Genomic DNA, 17,999 nt, shown 5'->3' on the forward strand with positions numbered 1-17,999 from the left:
TTTTCATAAAGGCTCAGTGTTCTAACCTATCCAGGTCTTTTTGAATCCTGATGGTCATCCAGGATCTCAGTGGTCCCTCACAACTTTGGGTCATCTGTAAATTTTATAAACATGTCATCTGTGTTCTTTTACAAGTCAGAAATGTAAACAGCACAGAGCCAACCCCAAAATTCTGTCTTAGAATGTTAAAGTTTTATTTACCAGTTGTTCTTACTGTACTTGTTAACTGAAAAGATGAATTCTCCCTTAGTAAAAAAAAAAAAAAAAAAAAGAAAGAAAGAAAAAGAAAAACAGTTAAACAAAATTAGGAATAGTGACCCTATCTGACAGGGTAAGCTACAATTTCATACTTCTTGTCCCATTTCTCAACCAGAATGAGGGAAGCACTTTTCTATGGGACTAAGAGAGATCATTACAAATACTTAGCTACACGTTGATTTTAGTATTTGTATTTATTAGTATTGTATTATTTGTTTATTTTACTTGGTATTTAAGACCACACTTTCAAGATTGAAAATTAGAGGGAAATGTGTTAAATAGATTTGGTATCTCAAATGATTTAGCTGCCTTTCAAAAACTTTCCAAAAGAAACTAGACTGAAAAAGATAAAAAGTCACTTTTTCTGCATTACTTCTCTTCTGTGATAAAATGATACCCAGCCCAGGAATTTTCTGTCTTATCTTTTGGATGATATCAGGTTCCCTTTTTGGTACCAGAACCCAAGGATCTTCTTCTTGGTTTTCCAATGATACCTGTCATGTTTCATCATGCCCCATGTAGGTATACCAATAACTTTTTCTCTAACATGAGAGTAATATCAGGGTACAAATTATAAATAATGTTGACATCTCTTAAGTTATGGTTTAATGTTTTTCAGATGTCTTAATGAGGTGAAAAATCTTCAATCTCCCCCCTTCTTTCCCCTTATCATCACAGCAGATGTGATAGGGATAGAAATTAGACACAGGTGATCTTTAGGTACCATGTAGTTTATTTCACTAACCTTTTTGCTAAAACTTTTTAATCATATAATTTTTTGTTAATCCTCTCAACTCCCCCATTCCTGGATTGACCAGCTTTTTATCTCATTATCATCTCTTGAGGACTAGGTAATTTCTTAACTGAAACCCATGTCTCCCCTTTATGCCTATGCTCAGAATTTGACTTTAGTGACCATCTTCTTCATGAATTACGTTGTTGTTCACAATTGTGACATCACAAACCCCTTTTCTATCATTGTCTTCCCTCTCTAGGTTCTATTCTTTTTCTTAAAGCATTCTAGATAAATCTATTTCCTCCCTTCGTGTTCTTTTTTTTTTTTTCAAGCTTTTTTCATTTTCCAGTGGGCTTTGATCCTTGCTCCCACATTCTGGACTTTGGATTCTCCACCCCATTCTCCATTTTATCCTTCAGTCTTTTCTTACATTCGTCGTTCTATCCTTTTCTCTGTCTCTTTTCTACTCTTCTTTTCATAGGTCCCTCACTCCTTCCTAGGCTATTACTAGTTTACAGGCAATTTCCTATTTCATTTATATTAAGACATAATTTGAAGATCCTTGGTGTGCAGAAAATTAGAACACTGGGTCTACAGTCAGGGAAAACTGATTTCACATTTAGATTCAGACATTTACTACCTGTGTAACATCGGATAACTTAACCTCTATCTCAATTTCCTTAACTATAAAATGAAAGTAATAAGAAGACCTATCAGGTTTGTTCTAAGGATCAAATGAGATATTTATAAAGTGCTTAACATGATGACTAACATAAAGTAGGTGCTTAAATATTTGATTCTCTCTCTTCTTCTCTCCCTCCCTTCTATCCTCCTTTCTTTTCTCCCTGCATTCCTCATTTCCTCCCTTTTCTTCTTTCCTCCCTCCATGTATGCTTCCTTTTCTTCCCTCCTTCCATTATTTATTCTTTTCCTCCTCTTCCCTCCCTCCTTCCTCTGTCCTCCTGTCCTCTATTCTTTCTTCTTTCTCTCTTCTTTCCCTTCTTCCCTCCTTTCTTTTCTCCCTGGATTCCTCATTTCTTCCCCTTCCTTCTTCCCTCCATTTATCCTTCCCTTTCTTCCCTCCCTCCATTCTTTTTTCTCCCTCTCTTCTTCTTCCCCTCCTCTTCTCTCCCTCCCTCTGTCCTCCTGTCCTCTATTCCTTCTTCCCTTCTTCCCTCCCTTTCTTTTCTCCCTCCTTCCCTTCTTTATTCCCTTTCTCCCTTCCACATCCAATTAGTTCTTCAGTATTTCACAGAGCTAGCTATATTCCCACCCTATTCTAGTTCAGCCAAGTCCTACACAAATGGACAGTGTTCAGGCTTACTCCTCACATTCATAAGAATGTTGGTGTATTTAAAAATCATTTCAGTCAACAGCAGATCATAACATACCACAAACATTTTCTAAGTACTGATCTGTGCAGTGGGTAGCCTCTGGGTGACCGAGTTTGGCTAAGCTCTGGTCTCTTGCCTTCACAAGCTTAAAGTCAGGTAGAGAGGGTAAGATGCAAATCATGAGGATGCAGTTTTACATGCTAACTATATGATGTAAACTCCTTAAAGACTAGAGAATTTTCATTTTGTTTATATTCCCAGTGGCTAGCACATTCTTCTTAATAGAACATAGTTCTTAATAAGTATCTCTTGATAGATGTATTAGAGTGTTTCTTCTGAAAAAGAGCATTTCTAACCAGGGGAGTCTCAGAAAACTTCCTAGAGTAGGTGACATTACAGTTGTGCATTAATGGGCAAGATTTCAAAGGTCATGGGGGAAAAGGAAGGATCCCAGAAATAAGAAACTGTGCACAGTGTGTGGAGGAAGTAACATGAGGTAAGTCTGGAAAAAGAGAAAATAACCAAGTGGTGGAGGATGGCCTTGAATGCCAAAGGAATTTAAACTTTTCTGAGCACTTAGAGGCAGTCTCTGAATCATTTTGAGCATCTCTGGTTTAAGAATATTTCTGTTGATGATATGATGAATGGAAGCAGGTTATAAGGAGGCTGTTCAACCAACTAGGCCGGTGATGGCATTTGCTAGGATGGAAGCAGGATCGTAGATTTGGGCCATAAAGCTCCTTTGAAGACCTCCAATTGAGCCCCTTGTTTTATAGGTAATGATGGTTTTCTGGTTGTTGTCCTTCAGGTACAAAGAGGACCAAAAGATATCACAGTGTTGGGGTCAGGGTACAGTGTGTCCAACTGTGGTTGATTGGCTTGGCTTGAAAGGCTCCACCACAAGTTGGGCACAAATAGTCCTTTTGAACATTTGGAATGGAGATATTTCTACACTTACACATCTCACTTCTCTTAAGCTATCAAAATAAATGAAGATGCTGAAGAAGTTAAATGACTTGCCTAAGATTTCACTGCCAAATAGCTGACTGGAGTCCTGATTTGTTGACTCCAAATTTAATGTTTTTTTTTTTTTCACCTGCAATAGTGAAGTAAGATTTAATTCAAGAGGGAACCAAAAGGATTTGGTAAGTGATTGGTGAAGTTGGAAAAATCAAAGTTAAGATTACCAACATGGAAGACTAGATGATGGTGTCACACATGAAAATACTAGTATCAAAAGAAGTGGATTTGGAGGGAAAGATAGGTCAGTTGGGGGCATATCAGGTTTGAGTTGCTGATGGGACAGTTGGGTGGAAGAATCCTAAAAGCAGTTAGAGGTGTAGGTCTTGGATTCAGAAAAGAGATCAAGGTCTGTCTACACTTGGGAATTTCGAGTCATCCACCAAAAGTAGTATGTCTTTGGAGCTGCAGAAGTTAAAATTGGCCAAGGGAAGTTAAAATTGAGAAGGGAGCCAAAGACCTACCTTTGGAAAACACTTATATTTGAAAGATGGGGGAAAGAGCTCTCCAAAGATAGGAGGAGGAGCAGGGAGTAAAGTGGGTTAAGTTCAGGGTCACAGAAATCAAGAGAAGAAAAATTTCCAGAGGTCAGCATAGAAAATAGTGTTGAATGATTCAGTGAGATTGATTCAGATGAGGACTGAGAAGTCACTGCGATTGACTACAAGGAAGTCATTGACAGCTGACTAAATAAAAATACAGGATGGGTAGAAGGAAGACAAAATTCTGAGTCCTGAAAAGAAAACTAAAGAAGAGGAAATAAAGATCACAGGAACAGCAACACACAAAAATGCTGAATTTGATAGTAAAGAGAAGTTGATGAGAATTAGGACCATAGCTCTCAGATACAAGGTGTCCAGTGTTTCTATTTGAACTAAAGCTGGGAAGACCTGGGTTCAAATTCCACCTTTCACATACTAGTTCTAGCTGGGCAAGTTACTTGTTAATCTAAAATAGTAAAAGGTTTTTTATTTTTTATTTCACATGGGAGTTTCCCATACCAATAGAATCCAACCTCTATCCATTCAAATATTAACTATTTCATAGAGGGAGAAAAATTTAAAATACATTCAACCACATAGGATTCATATAGCATCTCTCCTCATGATTAGAAGTTATAAACTCTAATCAAGAACAGTAAAGAATTTTACAACTTGCTATAATGAAATGTAGAGAATCTGAAATCCCATGAATTTCAAAGGTGTCAAACATCCTCTTGTAGAAAGAGGAAAAAAACTGCTGATGCAGAATGTGAACCAACAGGATCTGAAAGCTGGAACAATACCTGGCTATTGTTAAGAGAAGTATGATGTTGGAACTTTTAGGAAGTAGGACTTGCAGAACCTCAAGGTAACTCCACCCCCAGTTATGTTCTGCAGTGGACACACCCTTACTAAAGTGTTGTTTGGCTATAGAAAACTTGGAGATAGTTTCAGAGAGAAAAGAAAACAAAAATTCATTGGCTGTTTAAAAAAAAAACTTTTGAAATTACATTATTGTAAAAATTACTGGAATTTTAAAATGAATTAAGAGGTATACATGGCTGTGCCTTATACTTCAAAGGGCAAAGCCTATTGTCTTTTAAGACAGGGAGCTGGGTTAGAGCTCCTGTTCATTTTCTGAGAATGGGAAATGCTGAGAAATACCTGCAGAACAGGGACAAATAGAAAAACTGTTAAGACAAATGAAAGGTTCTTTTGTCATAGAATAGACAATTCCTAGTCTAGAATTGAGGATGAGACTTTCACTTAGTAAAGAAACTTGCACATAGCAGGTTCTTCATGTTTATTGAATTGAATGAATGAAAGCAGCAATATTTAAAGTGTTTGTCCTGACACCCTTTCAGGGAGCTCTTAGAGATAAAAACTTTCCAGTTGTACTAAGACATTTTAATTTCTAACATAGTAAGCATCAATAGAAACAAAATCCCTTGGGGACAGATCCTTGTTTATAATGGAAAGGAATTTTGAGACCAAAAAGTTTCTGTGGAATTGAGGTATGCAACAAAAAATACTTAATTCAACAAAAATTTAATAAGTATTCAAGGCAAAAGTTCCTAACTTGGGATCTGTAGATTTTTTAAAAGATGTGTGTGTATGTTTTGGTAACTATGTTGATATAATTGGCTTCCTTTTCAATCTTGTGTATTTTATACATTTAATAAAACTATTCAGAGAAGTGTACAGACCAGAGAGATGTATCACACAAAAAGGGTTGGGAATCCCTATGAACAGCATGTTGTATATAACAGCATCGAGGAAACCAAAACTTTGTACCTGTTATACTAATGATTGAGGAAGATAGGGAAGAGAAATAAGCATTTGTACAGCACATATTATGTGCCAGGTATTATGCCAGGTGTTTCACAAAGATCTCATTTGATCCTCATAACTCTTGTGAGGGAGGTAGAGATTGTAATCTCCATTTTGCAGTTAAGGAAACTAAGGCACATAGAGATTAAGTGACTTGCCCCGGGTGCCATAGCTAGTAAATGTTAGAGATCAAATTTGAACTTGTATTTTCCTTGTTCCAGGTCCAGTGCTCTATCCACGGGGCTTCCTAGCTAGTTGTCCCAAACTATAACAACAGAATTCTAGGCTTAGATCTTGAGTTTAAACTCTGCCTCAGAAACTTGTTAGCTGTGGGGTCTTGGGCAAGTGATTTAACCTCTCTCAATCTTAGTTCCTTCATCTGTAAAATGAAAAGGTGTGACTTGATAGTTCTTTATATAACTCCCAAAATTGTTGTGAGGATCAAGGGAGATGACTGTAAATTGCTTAGCACAGTGCCTGGCACATAATAACACTATGATAAGTAATAAAGGTATCTTGGAGTTTTTGTAAAAGAGGTCTTTTGAGGAATAAACAGATCTAGAATGTCATTTTTATTTTGGATGTTTCTTTATAAGAAGGAGGGGGATAAGTGAAGGACTAGCCAGAGAAATTGGTCACAGTCCTTGAGCATCCTGCCATGTGAGAATCAGGTGAAGGAACCAGGAATACTTAGCCTGGAAAAGAATTAGAAGGGATATATTGATTGTCTCCATTTATTTGAAGGGCTATCATATGAGGAGCAATACTAGAAAAGAAGGTGAATGTTTCAGAAAAAAAAACGTAGATATAATGAAAGCAAAACACTTCCCAACTATGGTAGCTATTAAGAAATAAAATGGAGTTGCCTTGGGATGTAGTAGGTTTTTTTTTCCCTTCACTGGAGGTCTTTAAAAAAAAAAAGTATGATCGTCATTGACCACATAAATGTAGAGAGGAGTCAAGTAAAAGTTGGAATAAATGGTTTCTGAGGTCCCATACTGGTGGGAAAGGAAATTCTGAAAACACTCCAAGGTAAGTATGATTTGTGTAATGACTAGAACCCTATTTGTGGTCCTTCTTGTCAACAACCAGCAATTAGGTAAACCATTTTATGCCCAACTGTCTCCTGTAGCTCCCTTGTCACTGGCTGCTAAGCATTTCTATATCAGTCATGCCCTTCAGCTCCATCATCTCCACCCATTGCCCTCTGTCTCTGGAGATACCACTGGATGCCTCTCTGATAGACTGATGCATCTAAATGTTAGAGTTCTTATTTGTTTCCCTGTTGCCATTTGCTATTGTGGCTCCTTGGGAGTTTGGGGGATGGCAAAGGGATATTAACCATCATTTTTATGAGACTGCAGAGTAAACTTTGAGGGACTGACCTGCTAACAGGTACTTCTTAACACAATTTTTGGACTTTTGTTAGAAAAACCTCTCTACCCAGGCAGCTGGGCTAAGACTTTGTTTTTAAATTTAAAAAAGAAAATTTAACTCATTCATTTCTAACACAAAAGAACAGTTCCTTGCTAGGTTAAGGCAAATGAATTCCTTTCACCTCCTTTCCAGCCAACAATGCAGGCTGCATATCCCTACCAGGTTTTTTAAGTAAGTCATGCTGAGTTTTTCTGGAGCTCAGGATAAAACATAAACAGTTTTTTATTTTTCCTTTTCAACTCTCATCATGGTTGAAGCAGCTAGAACTGTATTCAAACACTACAAATTGCCTTGAAGCTTAAATAAGCCCTCAAGGAGGTAGTTAATAACACTGGAGAGGCAGAGCAGGGCCTCTGCAGTACATTTCTGCCATCAGCAAAGAAGCTCCAATTCTTAATACTCATAATGTCTTGATCACTTCTGGTAGCTACAGGCACCTTCTTAATTAGCTCATTTATTCATTTGGTTCATATATTATTTATTAGACAATTATTAACATAGTTCATTTAGAGTTTACAATTTTTTTTTAAATTATAGACTGAAAGCACATTGTCATAAATAGGAATTCTGTCAGGATTATCTATTTCACTTGGATTTCCTAGTACTTAGACTACTTTGTCAATAAAACCCCTGAAATTAGAATCACTGAATAGCAGTTTTGCTAGACAGGTACACAGACAGATTTTAAATAACCGGTAGAAGTTCTCCTCACATGATATGAGGCAGGGTGTATTGAGAGGGATTTTAAGAGCCTCTGTCCCCCACAAGAATCTATAATAACAAGAGAAAATAATTCATGACAGTAATCATTCTAAATTTGAGTTTTCTCATATCTCCCACTTTATTTCCCACTCCCACTCACTCAATCAAAAACATTCTGCCTTAATACTCAAAATAAATAGTTCTTATTACTATGTTTTTTTTATTAAGATAACTAGAAGATACATAAGGTCAAAGCAAAAGGCAGTCAATCAAACAGTATAGCAAAAATAAGTGACAAGAAGGCCTCCTTGATAAATACAAGGTACACACTCTCAGGTTACCCATCAGTGGGATAAGGGATTCAAGTTGTTAATACAAATTGTGGGGCTCATACAAAGGGACTTTTGGAGCCAGGTAAATATGCATAACAGAAACAACACAAGCTTCTGAACCACCAGGCTTCTCACGATTTTCTCTCACTGCTGTGCTGTAATTTAAGGTATCACTGTTGCATTTGGATTACTTCAGGCTATTTGAGTTCCTTTGACTCTGCTAGTGACCCTAACATAATTTTTAAAGTCTGGCTTTTGGATTCTCTTCTACTGCTGATGGTGGGACAGACAAGGAGCTTGGTCAAAACTTACATGACAGAGTAAGAAATTTGGTTTCGTATACTTTCTACTCCTGTTGTGATCTATACTGACCACAAAAGCTGAATAAAGAAGAGCAAAAAGGTAATGGTGATCTTTGCCTTACTCCCCTCCCCAATCCCAGCAACTAAATCATTGCACTTATTACAAGAAGAAGATTTATGCTTCTATCACGACCTCCCTCCCATCCCTTTCTCCAAACCTCAAAGTCTCTTGAAGTCTCCAGCTGTCCTCTGCTTGTCTCCATTTGGGGTGAAATGGTGATCAACTCATGGATGTTCTGGAAGGGGAACCAGGTGATTGCGTGCCTATTGAAGACAGCATCAACACTTCTTGTTTCTCTCTCCAGAGCATCGTTCAACAAACAAAATTTTAAATTAAGCACCTAGTAAGTACAAGGTATTTTACTAGGTGCTGGGGAAAGAAAAGTTATGAAAAATATAATAATAACAGTACCTGACCTCAAGGAGCTTCCAATCTACTGGAAAGGATATGACACACACAGATAAGTATAATGATACAAGATATGCTGTGAGGGGGTGGATGGTAAGATGATTTAGGAAAATTTGAAAAGAATACACTATGGGGATATGGGGGGACAAAGAAGGCTCAGCAGAGGAAACAGCACCTGAACTAACCCTTAGATAAAAGGTAAGTGTGCTAGAGGGAGTATATCCTAGGTATGGGGAATGACCTGCATGAATACAAGGTATTGGTAAACATCAAGATTAAATGAACCAATAACTTGTGGTCCCATATGGCTAGAACATAAAGGTTAGCAGTGTTTAGAGATGGATTTTGAAGAGTTTTAAGTATGAATGAGGCTCAGGAATTTGTATTAAGAAGAATAGACAATAAACTGAGAGATTTTGAAAAGGAGTGATATAATCGGTACTCTGTCTTAGGAACATCATCTTAGCATCCATGTCTCCATAGATTTTAGAAGGAAGAGTAAATTGGAAGCTTAAAATGGTCCAGGTGAGAATTAATGAATATATGAAGGAGGGGTGAGTGGAGACTGACTTAAATGGAAAGAGAAGAGGTGGATCTCTGTGAGAGATCATATCTGAAGAATTTGGCATCTGATAGGATATTAGGGAAGGGAAGATGAAAAAGTAAGAGGTTGCAATCCTGATAACTGGGCAGATAGTGATGTCCTCATCTGACAAATGGACTTTGGGTGACTTGCTAGCTTTGATGTTCCTGTTCCTTCTAAAAGGTGACTAGTAATGCTTCATGTCACGGTGTTGGCAGGAAATCAAAACAGTATTTGATAGCATTTATCCCCAAACTAACAACTGTCTTATTATAACTAAATTTAAATCAGTTAAAGTGTTAGTGAAGTTTGTATCCTGTTTAGATGATGATACACCATTTACATAACGCTTTTAACATTTCCATGCTTTTTTCTTAAAGCAAACCTGTGGCACAGGTAAGGAAAGTATATTTTTCTGAAGAAACTGAGGCAAAGATAAAAGTTTGCTCAGGGTTACACAATGTAACAAACATTGTTAGACAATAATGGTTACACAACCTTTACAAATGGTTAATGTTGGAGCTAGGACCCAAACCTAAGTTTCCTGATTGAAGCCAGTACTCATTCTAGTATATTACATTCCAGAGACATTTTCAATTCAATAAACATTTCAATTCAACAAAAATAACATATCTAGGTTCTAGATACTGTGAGATTACAAAGGAAATGGATCTTGCCCTCAAAGAAGTTACTTTCTGCTGGATAAACAACATATATTAGGTATAAGTAAATGCAAAATACATACAAAATAAATACAAAGTAATTTGTAAAGTGCTAACAAGTTGGAGGGACCAAAAAGGATTTCTTGCAATAGGGCATTTGATCTGGGGCTTGTATGGAGCTAGAGATTCCAAAAGGTGGAAGGAGAGAATTCAAACCTTGGAAAATTTAAGGGAGGCTTTGAAGATGGAAGGGTACAAGAGAGTGGAGAATATGATACAAGCAAAGCCCCAAGACAGAAGTGTAAGTTGAATTTGAGGAACACTGTGTTGTCTGGTTTGGGATGATGAAGAGGCAACCTCTATAATTCACTATCACAAAGGAAAGTCTAGTCAATAGATTGAATTTGGTCCTTTCTGTTGGGGATGAAAAAGCCTGATTTTAATTCAAATTATCTCCTTTGGGAGATAATAGTATCCCAAAGCATACTATTTATGCCCCACAGATTGAAACCTCAATCTTATCATCACTGGACAACATATAATAATGAAAAATTACCAGCATTTCTAAAAGGTACCAGAAATGGGATTTCAAAGTACAATAATAGTTACCTATTAGTGTTGCCACTCTAGATGTCTCATAAATCAAGCTTCATTTTTCTTTTGGTTGCCAAAGAGCTGTCGTTCATCTTTTTAAAAAATAAAAATAAATTCTTCACTTGGCACTGATTTTCATTAAAGCTATCAAACTAATATCTCTTTTCCTTTCACTGCCTGACTCCTAAAAAAGAGTTGTCTTTTACTAGTGGTATCAAGCTAATAGAAACTGGACTGCATTATTGTCTTAGAAGACTATGTATTAACATTTATATGTTGTATTTTTTTGTTAAATATTTACCAATTACATTTTAATCTTGTTTGGCTGCACTGGGGAATGTCCTGGACTTCCATGTGACATTATATTTTACATCTCTGTGCCTATCTCCCTACCATCTGTTTCCCAATCTCCACTCACTTCTCAACTCTTTCAACTTTGTCCTTTGACTAAAATATTATCTCCAAGGTTATCCAGTGGGTTTTTTCATCATTAAATCCAGTGATTTTTTCTTAGTTCTCATCTTTCTTGACTTTTCTGCAATTTCTGACACTGTGTATTCCCTCATCTCCTGAACATACTTTTGACCTTTGGCCTCTATGACATTGGTCTTCATCTGGTTCTCTTCTTCCCTGTGTGATCATTTTCTCTTGTTTGTCTCAGCAATAGATCCTTCTTTTCTTGACCATTGTCAGAATATCCCCCAAGGCTCCATTTATCTTGGGACCTCTTGTCTATGCAGAGAATTTCTAAATCTTTCTAGCTGTTTTTTAAATTTTTTATTTATTTGTTTTTTAATATAGCTTTTTATTTACAAGTTATATGCATGGGTAATTTTACAGTATTGACAATTGCCAAACCTTTTGTTCCAATTTTTCCCCTTCTTCCCCCCATCCCTTGGCAGGTTGATCAATACATGTTAAGTATGTTAAAGTATAAATTAAATATAATATAAGTATACATGTCCTAACAGTTATTTTTGCTGTACAAAAAGAATCGGACTTTGAAATAGTGTACAATTAGCCTGTGAAGGAAATAAAAAATGCAGGTGAACAAAAATATAGGGATTGGAAATTCTATGTAATGGTTCATAGTCATCTCCCAGAGTTCTTTCGCTGGGTGTAGCTGGTTCAATTCATTACTGCTCTATTGGAGCTGATTTGGTTCATCTCATTGTTGAAGAGGGTCACGTCCATCAGAATTGATCATCATATAGTATTGTTGTTGAAGTATGTAATGATCTCCTGATCCTGCTCATTTCACTCAGCATCAGTTCATGTAAGTCTCTCCAGGCCTTTCTGAAATCATTCTGTTGGTCATTTCTTACTGAATAATAATATTCCATAATATTCATATACCACAATTTATTCAGCCATTCTCCAATTGATGGGCATCCACTCAGTTTCCAGTTTCTGGCCACTACAAAGAGACCTGCCACAAACATTTGTGCACATACAGATCCCTTTCCCTTTTTTAAGATTTCTTTGGGATAGAAGCCTAGTTCTTTCTAGCTCTTTTGTCTCTCTTTAATGCCATACTATGAGTACAAATTTTGTTTGAAATGAAGCAACTAAATAATAATTATGAGGTCACACGCAGTCTGTTTTCCATTGAGCTTTTATGCTTATTCTATCCAAAAATGTCATATTAAATAACTACTAGGGTCTACTACAAAGACCCTCAAGGATAACTTTCTGTTCAATCTGCTCAATCATTCAACAACTGCTGCTTTGACACTATTTGAACTAATTAATGTAGGGCTACATCTCTTGTGTTTTATAACACTTGGCCTTGGATCCTGATTCCCATCTTCTAGTGCCCCAAATTTGACTAGTGATTATTTGAGGCAAGTAAGCTAATGTTGATCATACCTCCATGGGCTATCTAAATAGTTTTCACCAAGTTTCTTTTTTGTGCATCTCTAGAGCAAGGCTTCTTAAATTTTTTCCACTCATGACCTCTTTTTGCTTGAGAATTTATTACATGATCCTATATATATAGGTATGTAAGATAGGCATACAAATCAAACATTTATTGATAATAAGTTATAATTTTGCAACCTTCATTTTCAGTTACAGGATCCCATATAGGGTTGCAACTTAATGTTTAAGAAGCTTTGCTCTATACTAGATAATCTAGAAGACAGGTGGGTTGGTAGATAAGAGTTCTGGATCTGGAGTCAAGAAGATTTAAATTCAAATGCAATGTCAGAACTTTTACTAGCTGTGTAATCCTGGGTACATTTAATTCCTCTTTGCCTGGGAGGCATCTAGATGACTCAGTGGACAAGGTGCTGATCTTGGAGTCAAGAAGATTTGAGTTCAAATGCACCCTGCAGACACTAGTTGAGCAAGTCCCTTAACTTCTGTTTGCCTTAATCCACTGGAGAAGGAAATGGAAAACTGTCTCTGTATCTTTGTCAAGGAAATCCCGTGCCCAGTATTGTCATGATGTCGTCCACAGGATCATGAAGAGGCAGATATGTCTAAACAACAGTAGATGAAATAAGGCTACAACTCCACCTTTCAGTCTTGGAGTCAATTTATTTAAAGGTAGAAAGACCTGAAAACTTCCCTGTAAACTACCACAAAAGTGATTTCTTGTTTCGTAGATACAATATATGAGTCCTTCCCACACATTTTGCATATGTTCATTCTGTGTGTAATTAATAGCCTAAGTACTACTGAAACATTTCAACCAACAAGATTCCACAGTGGTTTGCTCATCTGCTCCCACACCAGTTCCTATGCTTGTTTGACTAGTGAACCTGTCCCCTGAGCTAGCAGCCTTGTCCTGTTTTTAAAGTAAAAGATCACGCCTAGAGCCGTAGCTCCTTGATAATTAACCTCGCCCTTTGCCATCATAGAGATGTGGGTTGGATACCATTCTTGATCTGGTGAATTCTTTCACGGATTTTCTTCCCACAATCTGAGAGTCAGAACAATTGAGTAATGGGGTAGAAAAGGAAAGCTCTTTACAAGGGCTATAGTTTCTCCATCACTCAAAGTCTGCTTTTTGCAGAGAACCAGAACTTCTGGGCTGATAGTTCTAAACTGACTTCATATACCATGATTTCAGAACTAATTTTCCTGGTAGGAACAACTGAAGATGGGGGAGATATGAAATGGAAGAGAGTGAGCACCAGCCAGAGCCAAGTGAAACTCTGTAACTTAAAGTTTAAAAACCTCTCTGGATGGATTGTTTCTTGCTCTGTACAACTAATTGGACCAGGTAATCTCTAAGATTTGTTCCATCTCTAACCTGAACCCTTGTGCTTCAATGAATAAAAATCAGCTTCCTGGGGCAGGAGCACTTTTATTTGGAACCATTCCAAGGAATTTGTACTTTCCAGCCCCAAAGCTTTTAGTAACTTCAAAACTTCTCTGATCATTGAACTTCAACTCTAGGTACTGAGATTCAGCCAGCTGGGCTCCTTGGATTTAGAGAAATGTCCAAATAGAACCCTAATGATTGCCTATTTCTATCACTGCTACCATTTCTGAATGTTCTTTTTTAATCATCATTTCTCTTTCCCTTCTATTTTTCTATATACCCTACAGACCAAAAGAGTGCATTTTCTAGCTTTTATTTCAAGAGAAAAGAATATGCATCTTCAGAAAGCACTTAAAAAGATGAGGTAATTAAAAATAAACAAAAAATAAATCTACCTATTTTCTGAGTGGTACTCAAGATTTCTAATAAAATCTTCAAAATTATATTGGCTAAGACCTTCCCTGTTCTAAACTACCAGTAGCCTCAATTAAGAAGGGCCTTGTCACTTCAAAACCCTTGCAAGATTTGAGACATCTCCCCTCCTGCCCTTCTCTTCCCCACCTCCCCCCCAGCTTTCTCATTCATCCATTCTTCAATCCCAGGTCAAAATTCAGGATGCACTCATTTAGCCAATTAGAATGTATCTTGATGCCACGGCAGACTTGTAGTTTTCTACCCATATCTCATACTACTTAATAACTTTATTTTTTCTCTCCTACTGAGAGAAAACCATGTAAATACAAAATAGGTGCTCTCATTATCTCAAAACAGATCAGAATTCAAGTCAATATAGGTCATTTTCCTATTCCTTTCTTAAGGTTACCATAAAAGATTGTGCCATTACTACTTTGTGACAAAATCAACCACAGCTAAGTTCTTATGTTCTGAGTCATTCCTTTTTCTTTATGATATGTCTCTGTCAGGAGTCATGGGACACAGAGAGGTCAGGATGGCCCAGTCCTTCCTTATACCTTTGCCAGATTCAGTCCACAAAGATCAGGGGATTTAATGAGCGTCAGGAACTAAAACTCTGTATTCTGAGATATGGCCTTATGAGTACATTATATAAGTGATGCTTTGCCATGGCCCTTCCATGTTCTAGTGAATTGTTCTCAGATGATAACAGCTACCGTTTATATTGACACAGCTCAGTGGTGTAGTGAATGGAGTCCCAAGCACAGAGATGTCAAAAAATTAGCTCCAGAGTCTTGAATGTAATAAGTGAGTGAAGCACGATTTAAATTTGGGTTTAAATATCGACTCTAAGGTCAATATTCTATTCACTACAGCTCCTAGCTGCCAATAATGACAATTTAACTTGTAAGTAGGTTAACCAATCTACACCCATGTCAGAACCATCTTGTCCTGTCCCTACTTTAGTATTATTTTTAGTATCAACTTTTTGTGAGACTGGACCATTACAATTCTGATAAGGGAAAATAGTTTCTGAGGTACATAATTGCAAAGTGAGGATTCTCATGGATCCCTTAGAAAAGAAAACATCCTAATCAGCTGAAGGGACCTGGGAGACAGCATAATATAGCACAGCGAGTAATTATAATTAAAATCCTGTAGCTATCTAAGAGTTAAGAAAAGGTGACTCTTTTCTGAGTGGAGGTGTGGAACTACTGGTACAGAAAACTATATACAATGGCAGATACCATTATGTTTGCTTAAAGACTTTTACCCCCTCTTTTTTGTTCTCTTATAAATGATAACTCATAAGACAATGAAGGAATAAGCAGGAATATAAGTAGAAATCAAGGTGATGGGGAAAGAAAAGTTATGAAAAATGTAATAATAACAGTACCTGACCTCAAGGAGCTTCCAATCTACTGGAAAGGATATGACACACACAGATAAGTATAATGATACAAGATATGCTGTGAGGGGGTGGATGGTAAGATGATTTAGGAAAATTTGAAAAGAATACACTATGGGGATATGGGGGGACAAAGAAGGCTCAGCAGAGGAAACAGCACCTGAACTAACCCTTAGATAAAAGGTAAGTGTGCTAGAGGGAGTATATCCTAGGTATGGGGAATGACCTGCATGAATACAAGGTATTGGTAAACATCAAGATTAAATGAACCAATAACTTGTGGTCCCATATGGCTAGAACATAAAGATTAGCAGTGTTTAGAGATGGATTTTGAAGAGTTTTAAGTATGAATGAGGCTCAGGAATTTGTATTAAGAAGAACAGACAATAAACTGAGAGATTTTGAAAAGGAGTGATATAATCGGTACTCTGTCTTAGGAACATCATCTTAGCATCCATGTCTCCATAGATTTTAGAAGGAAGAGTAAATTGGAAGCTTAAAATGGTCCAGGTGAGAATTAATGAATATATGAAGGAGGGGTGAGTGGAGACTGACTTAAATGGAAAGAGAAGAGGTGGATCTCTGTGAGAGATCATATCTGAAGAATTTGGCATCTGATAGGATATTAGGGAAGGGAAGATGAAAAAGTAAGAGGTTGCAATCCTGATAACTGGGCAGATAGTGATGTCCTCATCTGACAAATGGACTTTGGGTGACTTGCTAGCTTTGATGTTCCTGTTCCTTCTAAAAGGTGACTAGTAATGCTTCATGTCACGGTGTTGGCAGGAAATCAAAACAGTATTTGATAGCATTTACCCCCAAACTAACAACTGTCTTATTATAACTAAATTTAAATCAGTTAAAGTGTTAGTGAAGTTTGTATCCTGTTTAGATGATGATACACCATTTACATAACGCTTTTAACATTTCCATGCTTTTTTCTTAAAGCAAACCTGTGGCACAGGTAAGGAAAGTATATTTTTCTGAAGAAACTGAGGCAAAGATAAAAGTTTGCTCAGGGTTACACAATGTAACAAGCATTGTTAGACAATAATGGTTACACAACCTTTACAAATGGTTAATGTTGGAGCTAGGACCCAAACCTAAGTTTCCTGATTGAAGCCAGTACTCATTCTAGTATATTACATTCCAGAGACATTTTCAATTCAATAAACATTTCAATTCAACAAAAATAACATATCTAGGTTCTAGATACTGTGAGATTACAAAGGAAATGGATCTTGCCCTCAAAGAAGTTACTTTCTGCTGGATAAACAACATATATTAGGTATAAGTAAATGCAAAATACATACAAAATAAATACAAAGTAATTTGTAAAGTGCTAACAAGTTGGAGGGACCAAAAAGGATTTCTTGCAATAGGGCATTTGATCTGGGGCTTGTATGGAGCTAGAGATTCCAAAAGGTGGAAGGAGAGAATTCAAACCTTGGAAAATTTAAGGGAGGCTTTGAAGATGGAAGGGTACAAGAGAGTGGAGAATATGATACAAGCAAAGCCCCAAGACAGAAGTGTAAGTTGAATTTGAGGAACACTGTGTTGTCTGGTTTGGGATGATGAAGAGGCAACCTCTATAATTCACTATCACAAAGGAAAGTCTAGTCAATAGATTGAATTTGGTCCTTTCTGTTGGGGATGAAAAAGCCTGATTTTAATTCAAATTATCTCCTTTGGGAGATAATAGTATCCCAAAGCATACTATTTATGCCCCACAGATTGAAACCTCAATCTTATCATCACTGGACAACTTATAATAATGAAAAATTACCAGCATTTCTAAAAGGTACCAGAAATGGGATTTCAAAGTACAATAATAGTTACCTATTAGTGTTGCCACTCTAGATGTCTCATAAATCAAGCTTCATTTTTCTTTTGGTTGCCAAAGAGCTGTCGTTCATCTTTTTAAAAAATAAAAATAAATTCTTCACTTGGCACTGATTTTCATTAAAGCTATCAAACTAATATCTCTTTTCCTTTCACTGCCTGACTCCTAAAAAAGAGTTGTCTTTTACCAGTGGTATCAAGCTAATAGAAACTGGACTGCATTATTGTCTTAGAAGACTATGTATTAACATTTATATGTTGTATTTTTTTGTTAAATATTTACCAATTACATTTTAATCTTGTTTGGCTGCACTGGGGAATGT

General features: G+C 36.7%; 1 protein-coding gene across 1 annotated transcript in view; it reads left to right on the plus strand.

Annotated features, from left to right (window-relative positions):
- The window catches only part of EPB41L4B (erythrocyte membrane protein band 4.1 like 4B), a 259,404-nt gene that overhangs the window by 149,927 nt on the left and 91,478 nt on the right, over nucleotides 1-17,999 (plus strand). The window lies entirely within an intron of this gene.

This window comes from Antechinus flavipes, chromosome 1, assembly GCF_016432865.1.
Source record: "Antechinus flavipes isolate AdamAnt ecotype Samford, QLD, Australia chromosome 1, AdamAnt_v2, whole genome shotgun sequence".
NCBI lineage: Eukaryota > Metazoa > Chordata > Mammalia > Dasyuromorphia > Dasyuridae > Antechinus > Antechinus flavipes.